Genomic DNA, 16,659 nt, shown 5'->3' with positions numbered 1-16,659 from the left:
CTTCCAATGTCATTTGAAGAACCACTCACCTGATTATGTGCAGTATGGCTAGGCTTCCAATGGCATTTGGAGAACGACCCACCTGTGTATGTGCAGTATGGCAGGCTTCCAATGTCATTTCGAGAACCACCCACCTGTGTATGTGCTGTATTGCTGGTCTTCCAATGTCATTTGGAGAACCACTCACCTGTGTATGTGCAGTATGGCTAGGCTTCCAATGTAATGTGGAGAACCACCCACCTGTGTATGTGCAGAATGGCTAGGCTTCCAATGTCATCTTGAGAACCACCCATCTGTGTATGTGCAATATGGCTAGGCTTCCAATGTCATTTGGACAACCACTCACCTGTATATGTGCAGTATGTTTAGGCTTCCAATGTCATTTGGAGAACCACCCACCTGTGTATGTGATGTATTGCTAGGCTTCCAATGTCATTTGGACATCCACTCACCTGTGCCTGTGCTGTATTGCTAGGCTTCCAATGTCATTTGGAGAACCACTCACCTGTGTACGTGCAGTATGGCTAGGCTTTCAATGTCATTTGACCACCCACCCACCTGTGTATATACTGTATGGCTAGGCTTCCAATGTCATTTGGACAACCACCCACCTGTGTATGTCCTGTATTACTGGTCTTCCAATGTCATCTGGACAACCACCTACCTGTATATGTGCAGTACGTTTAGGTTTCCAATGTCATTTGGACAACAACCCACCTGTGTATGTGATGTATTGCTAGCCCCCCCCCCATGTGATTTCGACAACAACCCATCTGTGTATGTGCAGTATATGGCTAGGCTTCCAATGTCATTTGGAGAAACACTCACTTGTGTATGTGCTGTATTGCTAGGCTTCCAATATCATTTGGAAAACCACCCACCTGTGTATGTGCCGTATTGGTGGTCTTCCAATGTCACTTGGAGAATCACCCACCTATGTATGTGCTGTTTTGCTGGACTTCCAATGTCATTTGAAGAACCACTCACCTGACTATGTGCAGTATGGCTAGGCTTTCAATGTCATTTGGCCAACCACCCACCTGTGTATATGCTGTATGGCTAGGCTTCCAGTGTCATTTGGACATCCACCCACCTGTGTATGTCCTGTATTACTGGTCTTCCAATGTCATTTGGACAACCACCCACCTGTATATGTGCAGTATGTTTAGGTTTCCAATGTCATTTGGACAACCACCCACCTGTGTATGTGATGTATTGCTAGGCTCCCCATGTCATTTGGACAACCACCCATCTGTGTATGTGCAGTATATGGCTAGGCTTCCAATGTCATTTGGAGAACCACTCACTTGTGTATGTGCAGTATTGCTAGGCTTCCAATATCATTTGGACAACCACCCACCTGTGTATGTGCTGTATTGGTGGTCTTCCAATGTCACTTGGAGAACCATCCATCTATTTATGTGCTGTATTGCTGGACTTCCAATGTCATTTGAAGAACCACTCACCTGACTATGTGCAGTATGGCTAGGCTTCCAATGGCATTTGGAGAACGACCCACCTGTGTATGTGCAGTATGGCAGGCTTCCAATGTCATTTCGAGAACCACCCACCTGTGTATGTGCTGTATTGCTGGTCTTCCAATGTCATTTGGAGAACCACTCACCTGTGTATGTGCAGTATGGCTAGGCTTCCAATGTAATGTGGAGAACCACCCACCTGTGTATTTGCAGTATGGCCAGGCTTCCAATGTCATTTGGAGAACCACCCACTGTGTATGTGCAGTATGGCTAGGCTTCCAATGTAATGTGAAGAACCACCCATCTGGTTATGTGCAGTATGGCAAAGCTTCCAATGTAGTTTGGACAACCATCCACTTGTGTATATGCTGTATGGCTAGGCTCCCAATGTAATTTGGACAACCACCCATCTGTATATGTGCATTATGGCCAGGCTTCCAATGTCATTTGGTCAACCACTCACCTGTGTATGTGATGTATTGCTTGGCTTCCAATGTCATTTGGACATCCACCCACCTGTGTATGTCCTGTATTACTGGTCTTCCAATGTCATTTGGACAACCACCCACCTGTATATGTGCAGTATGCCTAGGCTTCCAATGTAATTTGGAGAACCAACCACCTGTGTATGTGCTGTATTGCTAGGCGTCCATTGTCATTTGGAGAACGACCCACCTGTGTATGTGCAGTGTGGCTAGGCTTCCAATGTCATTTGGAGAATCACCCACCTGCATATGTGCTGTATTGCTGGTCTACCAATGTCATTTGGAGAACCACCCACCTGTGGATGTGCAGTATGGCTAGGCTTCCAATGTCATTTGAGAACCACCCATCTGTGTATGTGCAGTATGGCTATGCTTCCAATGTTATTTGGAGAACCATCCACCTGTGTATGTACAGTATGGCCATGCTTCCAATGTCATTTGGTCAACCACTCACCTGAGTATGTGCTGTATTGCTAGGCTTCCAATGTCATTTGGAGAACCACTCACCTGTGTATGCGCTGTATGGCTAGGCTTCCAATGTCATTTTGAGAACCACCCACCTGTGTATGTGCAGAATGGCTAGGCTTCCAATGTCATCTTGAGAACCACCCATCTGTGTATGTGCAATATGGCTAGGCTTCCAATGTCATTTGGACAACCACTCACCTGTATATGTGCAGTATGTTTAGGCTTCCAATGTCATTTGGAGAACCACCCACCTGTGTATGTGATGTATTGCTAGGCTTCCAATGTCATTTGGACATCCACTCACCTGTGCCTGTGCTGTATTGCTAGGCTTCCAATGTCATTTGGAGAACCACTCACCTGAGTATGTGCAGTATGGCTAGGCTTTCAATGTCATTTGACCAACCACCCACCTGTGTATATGCTGTTTGGCTAGGCTTCCAATGTCATTTGGACTACCACCCACCTGTGTATGCGCTGTATTACTGGTCTTCCAATGTCAATTTGACAACCACCCACATTTATATGTGCAGTGTGGTTAGGCTTCCAATGTCATTTGGAGAACCACCCACCTGTGTATGTGCTGTATTGCTAGGCTGTCAATGTCATTTGACCAACCACCCACCTGTGTATATGCTGTATGGCTAGGCTTCCAATGTCATTTGGACTACAACCCACCTGTGTATGCGCTGTATTACTGGTCTTCCAATGTCAATTTGACAACCACCCACATTTATATGTGCAGTATGGTTAGGCTTCCAATGTCATTTGGACAACCACTCACCTGTATATGTGCAGTATGTTTAGGCTTCCAATGTCATTTGGAGAACCACCCACCTGTGTATGTGATGTATTGCTAGGCTTCCAATGTCATTTGGACATCCACTCACCTGTGCCTGTGCTGTATTGCTAGGCTTCCAATGTCATTTGGAGAACCACTCACCTGTGTATGTGCAGTATGGCTAGGCTTTCAATGTCATTTGACCAACCACCCACCTGTGTATATACTGTATGGCTAGGCTTCCAATGTCATTTGGACAACCACCCACCTGTGTATGTCCTGTATTACTGGTCTTACAATGTCATCTGGACAACCACCTACCTGTATATGTGCAGTACGTTTAGGTTTCCAATGTCATTTGGACAACAACCCACCTGTGTATGTGATGTATTGCTAGGCCCCCCCCCCATGTCATTTCGACAACCACCCATCTGTGTATGTGCAGTATATGGCTAGGCTTCCAATGTCATTTGGAGAAACACTCCCTTGTGTATGTGCTGTATTGCTAGGCTTCCAATATCATTTGGAAAACCACCCACCTGTGTATGTGCCGTATTGGTGGTCTTCCAATGTCACTTGGAGAACCACCCACCTATGTATGTGCTGTTTTGCTGGACTTCCAATGTCATTTGAAGAACCACTCACCTGACTATGTGCAGTATGGCTAGGCTTTCAATGTCATTTGGCCAACCACCCACCTGTGTATATGCTGTATGGCTAGGCTTCCAGTGTCATTTGGACATCCACCCACCTGTGTATGTCCTGTATTACTGGTCTTCCAATGTCATTCGGACAACCACCCACCTGTATATGTGCAGTATGTTTAGGTTTCCAATGTCATTTGGACAACCACCCACCTGTGTATGTGATGTATTGCTAGGCTCCCTATGTCATTTGGACAACCACCCATCTGTGTATGTGCAGTATATGGCTAGGCTTCCAATGTCATTTGGAGAACCACTCACTTGTGTATGTGCAGTATTGCTAGGCTTCCAATATCATTTGGACAACCACCCACCTGTGTATGTGCTGTATTGGTGGTCTTCCAATGTCACTTGGAGAACCACCCATCTATTTATGTGCTGTATTGCTGGACTTCCAATGTCATTTGAAGAACCACTCACCTGATTATGTGCAGTATGGCTAGGCTTCCAATGGCATTTGGAGAACGACCCACCTGTGTATGTGCAGTATGGCAGGCTTCCAATGTCATTTCGAGAACCACCCACCTGTGTATGTGCTGTATTGCTGGTCTTCCAATGTCATTTGGAGAACCACTCACCTGTGTATGTGCAGTATGGCTAGGCTTCCAATGTAATGTGGAGAACCACCCACCTGTGTATGTGCAGAATGGCTAGGCTTCCAATGTCATCTTGAGAACCACCCATCTGTGTATGTGCAATATGGCTAGGCTTCCAATGTCATTTGGACAACCACTCACCTGTATATGTGCAGTATGTTTAGGCTTCCAATGTCATTTGGAGAACCACCCACCTGTGTATGTGATGTATTGCTAGGCTTCCAATGTCATTTGGACATCCACTCACCTGTGCCTGTGCTGTATTGCTAGGCTTCCAATGTCATTTGGAGAACCACTCACCTGTGTACGTGCAGTATGGCTAGGCTTTCAATGTCATTTGACCACCCACCCACCTGTGTATATACTGTATGGCTAGGCTTCCAATGTCATTTGGACAACCACCCACCTGTGTATGTCCTGTATTACTGGTCTTCCAATGTCATCTGGACAACCACCTACCTGTATATGTGCAGTACGTTTAGGTTTCCAATGTCATTTGGACAACAACCCACCTGTGTATGTGATGTATTGCTAGCCCCCCCCCCATGTGATTTCGACAACAACCCATCTGTGTATGTGCAGTATATGGCTAGGCTTCCAATGTCATTTGGAGAAACACTCACTTGTGTATGTGCTGTATTGCTAGGCTTCCAATATCATTTGGAAAACCACCCACCTGTGTATGTGCCGTATTGGTGGTCTTCCAATGTCACTTGGAGAATCACCCACCTATGTATGTGCTGTTTTGCTGGACTTCCAATGTCATTTGAAGAACCACTCACCTGACTATGTGCAGTATGGCTAGGCTTTCAATGTCATTTGGCCAACCACCCACCTGTGTATATGCTGTATGGCTAGGCTTCCAGTGTCATTTGGACATCCACCCACCTGTGTATGTCCTGTATTACTGGTCTTCCAATGTCATTTGGACAACCACCCACCTGTATATGTGCAGTATGTTTAGGTTTCCAATGTCATTTGGACAACCACCCACCTGTGTATGTGATGTATTGCTAGGCTCCCCATGTCATTTGGACAACCACCCATCTGTGTATGTGCAGTATATGGCTAGGCTTCCAATGCCATTTGGAGAACCACTCACTTGTGTATGTGCAGTATTGCTAGGCTTCCAATATCATTTGGACAACCACCCACCTGTGTATGTGCTGTATTGGTGGTCTTCCAATGTCACTTGGAGAACCATCCATCTATTTATGTGCTGTATTGCTGGACTTCCAATGTCATTTGAAGAACCACTCACCTGACTATGTGCAGTATGGCTAGGCTTCCAATGGCATTTGGAGAACGACCCACCTGTGTATGTGCAGTATGGCAGGCTTCCAATGTCATTTCGAGAACCACCCACCTGTGTATGTGCTGTATTGCTGGTCTTCCAATGTCATTTGGAGAACCACTCACCTGTGTATGTGCAGTATGGCTAGGCTTCCAATGTAATGTGGAGAACCACCCACCTGTGTATTTGCAGTATGGCCAGGCTTCCAATGTCATTTGGAGAACCACCCACTGTGTATGTGCAGTATGGCTAGGCTTCCAATGTAATGTGAAGAACCACCCATCTGGTTATGTGCAGTATGGCAAAGCTTCCAATGTAGTTTGGACAACCATCCACTTGTGTATATGCTGTATGGCTAGGCTCCCAATGTAATTTGGACAACCACCCATCTGTATATGTGCATTATGGCCAGGCTTCCAATGTCATTTGGTCAACCACTCACCTGTGTATGTGATGTATTGCTTGGCTTCCAATGTCATTTGGACATCCACCCACCTGTGTATGTCCTGTATTACTGGTCTTCCAATGTCATTTGGACAACCACCCACCTGTATATGTGCAGTATGTTTAGGTTTCCAATGTCATTTGGACAACCACCCACCTGTGTATGTGATGTATTGCTAGGCTCCCCATGTCATTTGGACAACCACCCATCTGTGTATGTGCAGTATATGGCTAGGCTTCCAATGTCATTTGGAGAACCACTCACTTGTGTATGTGCTGTATTGCTAGGCTTCCAATATCATTTGGACAACCACCCACCTGTGTATGTGCTGTATTGGTGGTCTTCCAATGTCACTTGGAGAACCACCCATCTATTTATGTGCTGTATTGCTGGACTTCCAATGTCATTTGAAGAACCACTCACCTGACTATGTGCTGTATGGCTAGGCTTCCAATGGCATTTGGAGAACGACCCACCTGTGTATGTGTAGTATGGCAGGCTTCCAATGTCATTTCGAGAACCACCCACCTGTGTATGTGCTGTATTGCTGGTCTTCCAATGTCATTTGGAGAACCACTCATCTGTGTATGTGCAGTATGGCTAGGCTTCCAATGTAATGTGGAGAACCACCCACCTGTGTATGTGCAGTATGGCCAGGCTTCCAATGTCATTTGGAGAACCACCCACTGTGTAGGTGCAGTATGGCTAGGCTTCCAATGTAATGTGAAGAACCACCCATCTGGTTATGTGCAGTATGGCAAAGCTTCCAATGTAGTTTGGACAACCATCCACTTGTGTATATGCTGTATGGCTAGGCTCCCAATGTAATTTGGACAACCACCCATCTGTATATGTGCATTATGGCCAGGCTTCCAATGTCATTTGGTCAACCACTCACCTGTGTATGTGATGTATTGCTAGGCTTCCAATGTCATTTTTACAACCACCCACCTGTGTATCTGCTGTATGGCTAGGCTTCCAATGTCATTTGGACAACCACCCACCTGTGTATGTCCTGTATTACTGGTCTTCCAATGTCATCTGGACAACCACCTACCTGTATATGTGCAGTACGTTTAGGTTTCCAATGTCATTTGGACAACAACCCACCTGTGTATGTGATGTATTGCTAGGCCCCCCCCATGTCATTTCGACAACCACCCATCTGTGTATGTGCAGTATATGGCTAGGCTTCCAATGTCATTTGGAGAAACACTCACTTGTGTATGTGCTGTATTGCTAGGCTTCCAATATCATTTGGAAAACCACCCACCTGTGTATGTGCCGTATTGGTGGTCTTCCAATGTCACTTGGAGAATCACCCACCTATGTATGTGCTGTTTTGCTGGACTTCCAATGTCATTTGAAGAACCACTCACCTGACTATGTGCAGTATGGCTAGGCTTTCAATGTCATTTGGCCAACCACCCACCTGTGTATATGCTGTATGGCTAGGCTTCCAGTGTCATTTGGACATCCACCCACCTGTGTATGTCCTGTATTACTGGTCTTCCAATGTCATTTGGACAACCACCCACCTGTATATGTGCAGTATGTTTAGGTTTCCAATGTCATTTGGACAACCACCCACCTGTGTATGTGATGTATTGCTAGGCTCCCCATGTCATTTGGACAACCACCCATCTGTGTATGTGCAGTATATGGCTAGGCTTCCAATGTCATTTGGAGAACCACTCACTTGTGTATGTGCAGTATTGCTAGGCTTCCAATATCATTTGGACAACCACCCACCTGTGTATGTGCTGTATTGGTGGTCTTCCAATGTCACTTGGAGAACCACCCACCTATTTGTGTGCTGTATTGCTGGACTTCCAATGTCATTTGAAGAACCACTCACCTGACTATGTGCAGTATGGCTAGGCTGCCAATGGCATTTGGAGAACGACCCACCTGTGTATGTGCAGTATGGCAGGCTTCCAATGTCATTTCGAGAACCACCCACCTGTGTATGTGCTGTATTGCTGGTCTTCCAATGTCATTTGGAGAACCACTCACCTGTGTATGTGCAGTATGGCTAGGCTTCCAATGTAATGTGGAGAACCACCCACCTGTGTATGTGCAGTATGGCCAGGCTTCCAATGTCATTTGGAGAACCACCCACTGTGTATGTGCAGTATGGCTAGGCTTCCAATGTAATGTGAAGAACCACCCATCTGGTCATGTGCAGTATGGCAAAGCTTCCAATGTAGTTTGGACAACCATCCACTTGTGTATATGCTGTATGGCTAGGCTCCCAATGTAATTTGGACAACCACCCATCTGTATATGTGCATTATGGCCAGGCTTCCAATGTCATTTGGTCAACCACTCACCTGTGTATGTGATGTATTGCTTGGCTTCCAATGTCATTTGGACAACCACTCACCTGTGTATGTGATGTATTGCTAGGCTTCCAATGTCATTTTTAGAACCACCCACCTGTGTATCTGCTGTATGGCTAGGCTTCCAATGTCATTTGTGAACCACCCACCTGTGTATGTGCACTATGGCTAGGCTTCCAATGTCATTTGGAGAACCACCCACCTGTGTATGTGCAGTATGGCAAGGCTTGCAATGTCATTTGGACAACCACCCACCTGTGTATGTGCAATATGGCTAGGCTTCCAATGTCATTTGGAGAACCACCCACCTGTGTATGTGCAGTATGTTTAGGCTTCCAATGTCATTTGGACAACCACTCACCTGTGTATTTGATGTATTTCTAAGCTCTCAATGTATTTTGGACAACCACCCACCTGTGTATATGCTGTATGGCTAGGCTTCCACTGTCATTTGGACAACCACCCATCTGTGTATGTGCAGTATATGGCTAGGCTTCCAATGTCATTTGGACAACCACCCACCTGTGTATGTGCTGTATTGCTAGGCTTCCAATGTCATTTGGACAACCAGCCACCTGTGTATGTGCTGTATTGCTGGTCTTTCAATGTCATTTTGACAACCACCCACGTGTATATGTGAAATATTGCTAGGCTTCCAATGTCATTTGGAGAAAGACCCACCTGTGTATGTACTGTATTGCTGGTCTTTCAATATAATTTAGAGAACCACTCACCTGTCTATGTGCAGTATGGCTAGGCTTCCAATGTCATTTGGAGAACGACCCACCTGTGTATGTGCAGTATGGCTAGGCTTCCAATGTCATTTGGAGAACGACCCACATTTGTATGTGCAGTATGGCTAGGCTTCCAATGTCATTTGGAGAACCACTCACCTGTGTATGTGCTGTATTGCTGGTCTTCCAATGTCATTTGGAGAATCACTCCCCTGTGTATGTGCAGTATGGCTAGGCTTCCAACGTCATTTGGAGAACCACCCACCTGTGTATGTGCAGTATGGCTAGGCTTCCAATGTAATGTGAAGAACCACCCATCTATGTATATGCAGTATGGCAAAGATTGCAATTTTATTTGGACAACCACCCACCTGTGTATCTGCTGTATGGCTAGGCTTCCAATGTCATTTGTGAACCACCCACCTGTGTATGTGCAGTATGGCTAGGCTTCCAATGTCATTTGGAGAACCACCCACCTGTGTATGTGCAGCATGGCAAGGCTTGCAATGTCATTTGGACAACCACCCTCCTGTGTATGTGCAATATGGCTAGGCTTCCAATGTAATGTGAAGAACCACCCATCTATGTATATGCAGTATGGCAAAGATTGCAATTTAATTTGGACAACCATCCACTTGTGTATACGCTGTATGGCTAGGCTTCCAATGTCATTTGGACAACCACCCACCTGTGGATGTGATGTATTGCTAGGCGTCCAATGTGATTTGGAGAACCACCCACCTGTGTATGTGCTGTATGGCCAGGCTTCCAATGTCATTTGAGAACCACCCACCTGTGTATGTGCTGAATGGCCAGACTTCCAATGTCATTTGGAGAACCACCGACCTGTGTATGTGCAGTATGGGTAGGCTTGCAATGTCATTTGTACAACCACCCACCTGTGTATGTGCAGTATGGCTATGCTTCCAATGTCATTTGGAGAACCACCCACCTGCGTATGTGCAGTATGGCTAGGCTTCCAATGTAATGTGGATAACCACCCACCTGTGTATTTGCAGTATGGCTAGGCTTCCAATGTCATTTTGAGAACCACCCACCTGTGTATGTGCTGAATGGCTAGGCTTCCAATGTCATTTTGAGAACCACCCACGTGCATATGTGAAATATTGCTTGGCTTCCAATGTCATTTGCAGAACGACCCACCTGTGTATGTGCTGTATTGCTTGTCTTCAATGTCACTTGGAGAACCACCTACCTGTGTATGTGCTGTAGAGCTGGTCTTCCAATATCATTTGGACAACCATCCACTTGTGTATACGCTGTATGGCTAGGCTTCCAATGTCATTTGGAGAACCACCCACCTGTGTATGTGCAGTATGGCTAGGCTTCCAATGTCAGTTTGAGAACCACCCACCTGTGTATGTGCAATTGCTAAGCTTCCAATGTCATTTTGAGAACCACCCACCTGTGTATGTGCAGTATGACTAGGCTTCCAATGTCATTTGGAGAACCACCCACCTGTGTATGTGCAGTATGGCTAGGCTTCCAATGTCATTTGAGAACCACCCATCTGTATATGTGCAATACGGCTAGGCTTTCAGTGTCATTTGGAGAACCACCCACCTGTGTATGTGCAGTATGGCTTGGCTTCCAATGTAATGTGGATAACCACCCACCTGTGTATTTGCAGTATGGCTAGGCTTCCAATGTCATTTTGAGAACCACCCACCTGTGTATGTGCAGAATGGCTAGGCTTCCAATGTCATTTTGAGAACCACCCATCTGTGTATGTGCAATATGGCTAGGCTTCCAATGTCATTTGGAGAACCACCCACCTGTGTATGTGCAGTATGGCTAGGCTTCCAATGTCAGTTTGAGAATCACCCACCTGTGTATGTGCAATGGCTAGGCTTCCAATGTCATTTTGAGACCCACCCACCTGTGTATGTGCAGTATGGCTAGGCTTCCAATGTCATTTGGAGAACCACCCACCTGTGAACGTGCAGTATGGCTAGGCTTCCAATGTCATTTGAGAACCACCCATCTGTGTATGTGCAATACGGCTAGGCTTTCAGTGTCATTTGGAGAACCACCCACCTGTGTATGTGCAGTATGGCTAGGCTTCCAATATCATTTGGAGAACCACCCACCTTTTTTATGTGCATTATGGCTAGGCTTCCAATTTCATTTGAGAAATACCCATCTGTGTACGTGCAATATGGCTAGGCTTCCAATGTCATTTGGAGAACCACCCACCTGTGTATATGCAGTATGGCTAGGCTTCCTATGTCATTTTGAGAACCACCCACCTGTATATGTGCAGTAGGGCTAGGCTACCAATGTAATTTTGAGAACCACCCATCTGTGTATGCGCAGTATGGCTAGGCTTCCAATGTCATTTGGACAACCATTCATCTGTATATGTGCAGTATGTTTAGGCTTCCAATGTCATTTGGAGAACCACCCACCTGTGTATGTGATGTATTGCTAGGCTTCCAATGTCATTTGGACAACCACTCACCTGTTCCTGTGCTGATTGCAAGGCTTCCAATGTCATTTTGAGAACCACCCACCTGTATATATGCAGTATGTTTAGGTTTCCAGTGTCATTTGGACAACCACCCACATGTGTATGTGCAGTATGGCTAGGCTTCCAATGTAATTTGGAGAACCACTCACCTGTGTATGTGCTGTATTGCTGGTCTTCCAATGTCATTTGGAGAATCACTCCCCTGTGTATGTGCAGTGTGGCTTGGCTTCCAATGTCATTTGGAGAACCACCCACCTGTGTATGTGCAGTATGGCTAGGCTTCCAATGTAATGTGAAGAACCACCCATCTATGTATATGCAGTATGGCAAAGATTGCAATTTAATTTGGACAACCATCCACTTGTGTATACGCTGTATGGCTAGGCTTCCAATGTCATTTGGAGAACCACCCACCTGTGTATGTGCAGTATGGCTAGGCTTCCAATGTCAGTTTGAGAATCACCCACCTGTGTATGTGCAATGGCTAGGCTTCCAATGTCATTTTGAGAACCACCCACCTGTGTATGTGCAGTATGGCTAGGCTTCCAATGTCATTTGGAGAACCACCCACCTGTGTACGTGCAGTATGGCTAGGCTTCCAATGTCATTTGAGAACCACCCATCTGTGTATGTGCAATACGGCTAGGCTTTCAGTGTCATTTGGAGAACCACCCGCCTGTGTATGTGCTGTATGGCTAGGCTTCCAATATCATTTGGAGAACCACCCACCTGTTTTATGTGCATTATGGCTAGGCTTCCAATTTCATTTGAGAAATACCCATCTGTGTACGTGCAATATGGCTAGGCTTCCAATGTCATTTGGAGAACCACCCACCTGTGTATGTGCAGTATGGCTAGGCTTCCTATGTCATTTTGAGAACCACCCACCTGTATATGTGCAGTAGGGCTAGGCTACCAATGTAATTTTGAGAACCACCCATCTGTGTATGTGCAGTATGGCTAGGCTTCCAATGTCATTTGGACAACCATTCATCTGTATATGTGCAGTATGTTTAGGCTTCCAATGTCATTTGGAGAACCACCCACCTGTGTATGTGATGTATTGCTAGGCTTCCAATGTCATTTGGACAACCACTCACCTGTTCCTGTGCTAATTGCAAGGCTTCCAATGTCATTTTCAGAACCACCCACCTGTATATATGCAGTATGTTTAGGTTTCCAGTGTCATTTGGACAACCACCCACATGTGTATGTGCAGTATGGCTAGGCTTCCAATGTAATTTGGAGAACCACTCACCTGTGTATGTGCTGTATTGCTGGTCTTCCAATGTCATTTGGATAATCACTCCCCTGTGTATGTGCAGTGTGGCTAGGCTTCCAATGTCATTTGGAGAACCACCCACCTGTGTATGTGCAGTATGGCTAGGCTTCCAATGTAATGTGAAGAACCACCCATCTATGTATATGCAGTATGGCATAGATTGCAATTTAATTTGGACAACCATCCACTTGTGTATACGCTGTATGGCTAGGCTTCCAATGTGATTTGGAGAACCACCCACCTGTGGATGTGATGTATTGCTAGGCGTCCTATGTGATTTGGAGAACCACCCACCTGTGTATGTGCTGTATGGCCAGGCTTCCAATGTCATTTGAGAACCACCCACCTGTGTATGTGCTGTATGGCCAGACTTCCAATGTCATTTGGAGAACCACCGACCTGTGTATGTGCAGTATGGGTAGGCTTGCAATGTCATTTGTACAACCACCCACCTGTGTATGTGCAGTATGGATATGCTTCCAATGTCATTTGGAGAACCACCCTCCTGCGTATGTGCAGTATGGCTAGGCTTCCAATGTAATGTGGATAACCACCCACCTGTGTATTTGCAGTATGGCTAGGCTTCCAATGTCATTTTGAGAACCATCCACCTGTGTATGTGCTGAATGGCTAAGCTTCCAATGTCATTTTGAGAACCACCCACGTGCATATGTGAAATATTGCTTGGCTTCCAATGTCATTTGCAGAACGACCCACCTGTGTATGTGCTGTATTGCTGGTCTTCAATGTCACTTGGAGAACCACCCACCTGTGTATGTGCTGAATGGCTAGGCTTCCAATGTCATTTTGAGAACCACCCACGTGCATATGTGAAATATTGCTTGGCTTCCAATGTCATTTGCAGAACGACCCACCTGTGTATGTGCTGTATTGCTGGTCTTCAATGTCACTTGGAGAACCACCTACCTGTGTATGTGCTGTAGAGCTGGTCTTCCAATGTCATTTGGAGAACCACTCACCTGTGTATGTGCAGTATGGCTTGGCTTCCAATGTCATTTGGAGAACGACCTACCTATGTATGTGCAGTATAGCTAGGCTTCCAATGTCATTTGGAGAACCACCGATCTGTGTATGTGCAATATGGCTAGGCTTCCAATGTCATTTGGAGAACCACCCACCTGTGTATGTGCAGTATGGCTAGGCTTCCAATGTCAGTTTGAGAACCACCCACCTGTGTATGTGCAATGGCTAAGCTTCCAATGTCATTTTGAGAACCGCCCACCTGTGTATGTGCAGTATGACTAGGCTTCCAATGTCATTTGGAGAACCACCCACCTGTGTATGTGCAGTATGGCTAGGCTTCCAATGTCATTTGAGAACCACCCATCTGTATATGTGCAATACGGCTAGGCTTTCAGTGTCATTTGGAGAACCACCCACCTGTGTATGTGCAGTATGGCTTGGCTTCCAATGTCATTTGGAGAACCACCCACCTGTGTATGTGCAGTATGGCTATGCTTCCAATGTCTTTTGGAGAACCATCCACCTGCGTATGTGCAGTATGGCTAGGCTTCCAATGTAATGTGGATAACCACCCACCTGTGTATTTGCAGTATGGCTAGGCTTCCAATGTCATTTTGAGAACCACCCCCTGTGTATGTGCAGAATGGCTAGGCTTCCAATGTCATTTTGAGAACCACCCATCTGTGTATGTGCAATATGGCTAGGCTTCCAATGTCATTTGGAGAACCACCCACCTGTGTATGTGCAGTATGGCTAGGCTTCCAATGTCAGTTTGAGAACCATCCACCTGTGTATGTGCAATGGCTAGGCTTCCAATGTCATTTTGAGAACCACCCACCTGTGTATATGCAGTATGGCTAGGCTTCCAATGTCATTTGGATAACCACCCACCTGTGTACGTGCAGTATGGCTAGGCTTCCAATGTCATTTGAGAACCACCCATCTGTGTATGTTTAATACGGCTAGGCTTTCAGTGTCATTTGGAGAACCACCCACCTGTGTATGTGCAGTATGGCTAGGCTTCCAATATCATTTGGAGAACCACCCACCTGTTTTATGTGCATTATGGCTAGGCTTCCAATTTCATTTGAGAAATACCCATCTGTGTACGTGCAATATGGCTAGGCTTCCAATGTCATTTGGAGAACCACCCACCTGTGTATGTGCAGTATGGCTAGGCTTCCTATGTCATTTTGAGAACCACCCACCTGTATATGTGCAGTAGGGCTAGGCTCCAATGTAATTTTGAGAACCACCCATCTGGGTATGTGCAGTATGGCTAGGCTTCCAATGTCATTTGGACAACCATTCATCTGTATATGTGCAGTATGTTTAGGCTTCCAATGTCATTTGGAGAACCACCCACCTGTGTATGTGATGTATTGCTAGGCTTCCAATGTCATTTGGACAACCACTCACCTGTTCCTGTGCTGATTGCAAGGCTTCCAATGTCATTTTGAGAACCACCCACCTGTATATATGCAGTATGTTTAGGTTTCCAGTGTCATTTGGACAACCACCCACATGTGTATGTGCAGTATGGCTAGGCTTCCAATGTAATTTGGAGAACCACTCACCTGTGTATGTGCTGTATTGCTGGTCTTCCAATGTCATTTGGAGAATCACTCCCCTGTGTATGTGCAGTGTGGCTAGGCTTCCATTGTCATTTGGAGAACCACCCACCTGTGTATGTGCAGTATGGCTAGGCTTCCAATGTAATGTGAAGAACCACCCATCTATGTATGTGCAGTTTGGCAAAGATTGCAATTTAATTTGGACAACCATCCACTTGTGTATATGCAGTATGGCTAGGCTTCCAATGTCATTTGGACAACCACCCACCTGTGTATGTGATGTATTGCTAGGCCTCCAATGTGATTTGGAGAACCACCCACCTGTGTATGTGCTGTATGGCCAGGCTTCCAATGTCATTTGAGAACCACCCACCTGTGTATGTGCTGTATGGCCAGACTTCCAATGTCATTTGGAGAACCACCCACCTGTGTATGTGCAGTAGGGCTAGGCTTGCAATGTCATTTGTACAACCACCCACCTGTGTATGTGCTGTATTGCTAGGCTTCCAATGTCATTTGGACAACCAGCCACCTGTGTATGTGCTGTATTGCTGGTCTTTCAATGTCATTTTGACAACCACCCACGTGTATATGTGAAATATTGCTAGGCTTCCAATGTCATTTGGAGAAAGACCCACCTGTGTATGTACTGTATTGCTGGTCTTTCAATATAATTTAGAGAACCACTCACCTGTCTATGTGCAGTATGGCTAGGCTTCCAATGTCATTTGGAGAACGACCCACCTGTGTATGTGCAGTATGGCTAGGCTTCCAATGTCATTTGGAGAACGACCCACATTTGTATGTGCAGTATGGCTAGGCTTCCAATGTCATTTGGAGAACCACTCACCTGTGTATGTGCTGTATTGCTGGTCTTCCAATGTCATTTGGAGAATCACTCCCCTGTGTATGTGCAGTATGGCTAGGCTTCCAACGTCATTTGGAGAACCACCCACCTGTGTATGTGCAGTATGGCTAGGCTTCCAATGTAATGTGAAGAACCA

The sequence above is a fragment of the Saccoglossus kowalevskii genome, chromosome 11 (assembly GCF_978046115.1).
Source record: "Saccoglossus kowalevskii chromosome 11, keSacKowa6.1, whole genome shotgun sequence".
Lineage (NCBI taxonomy): Eukaryota > Metazoa > Hemichordata > Enteropneusta > Harrimaniidae > Saccoglossus > Saccoglossus kowalevskii.
The sequence above is the reverse complement of the archived record's forward strand: the minus strand, read 5'-3'. Positions refer to the sequence as shown.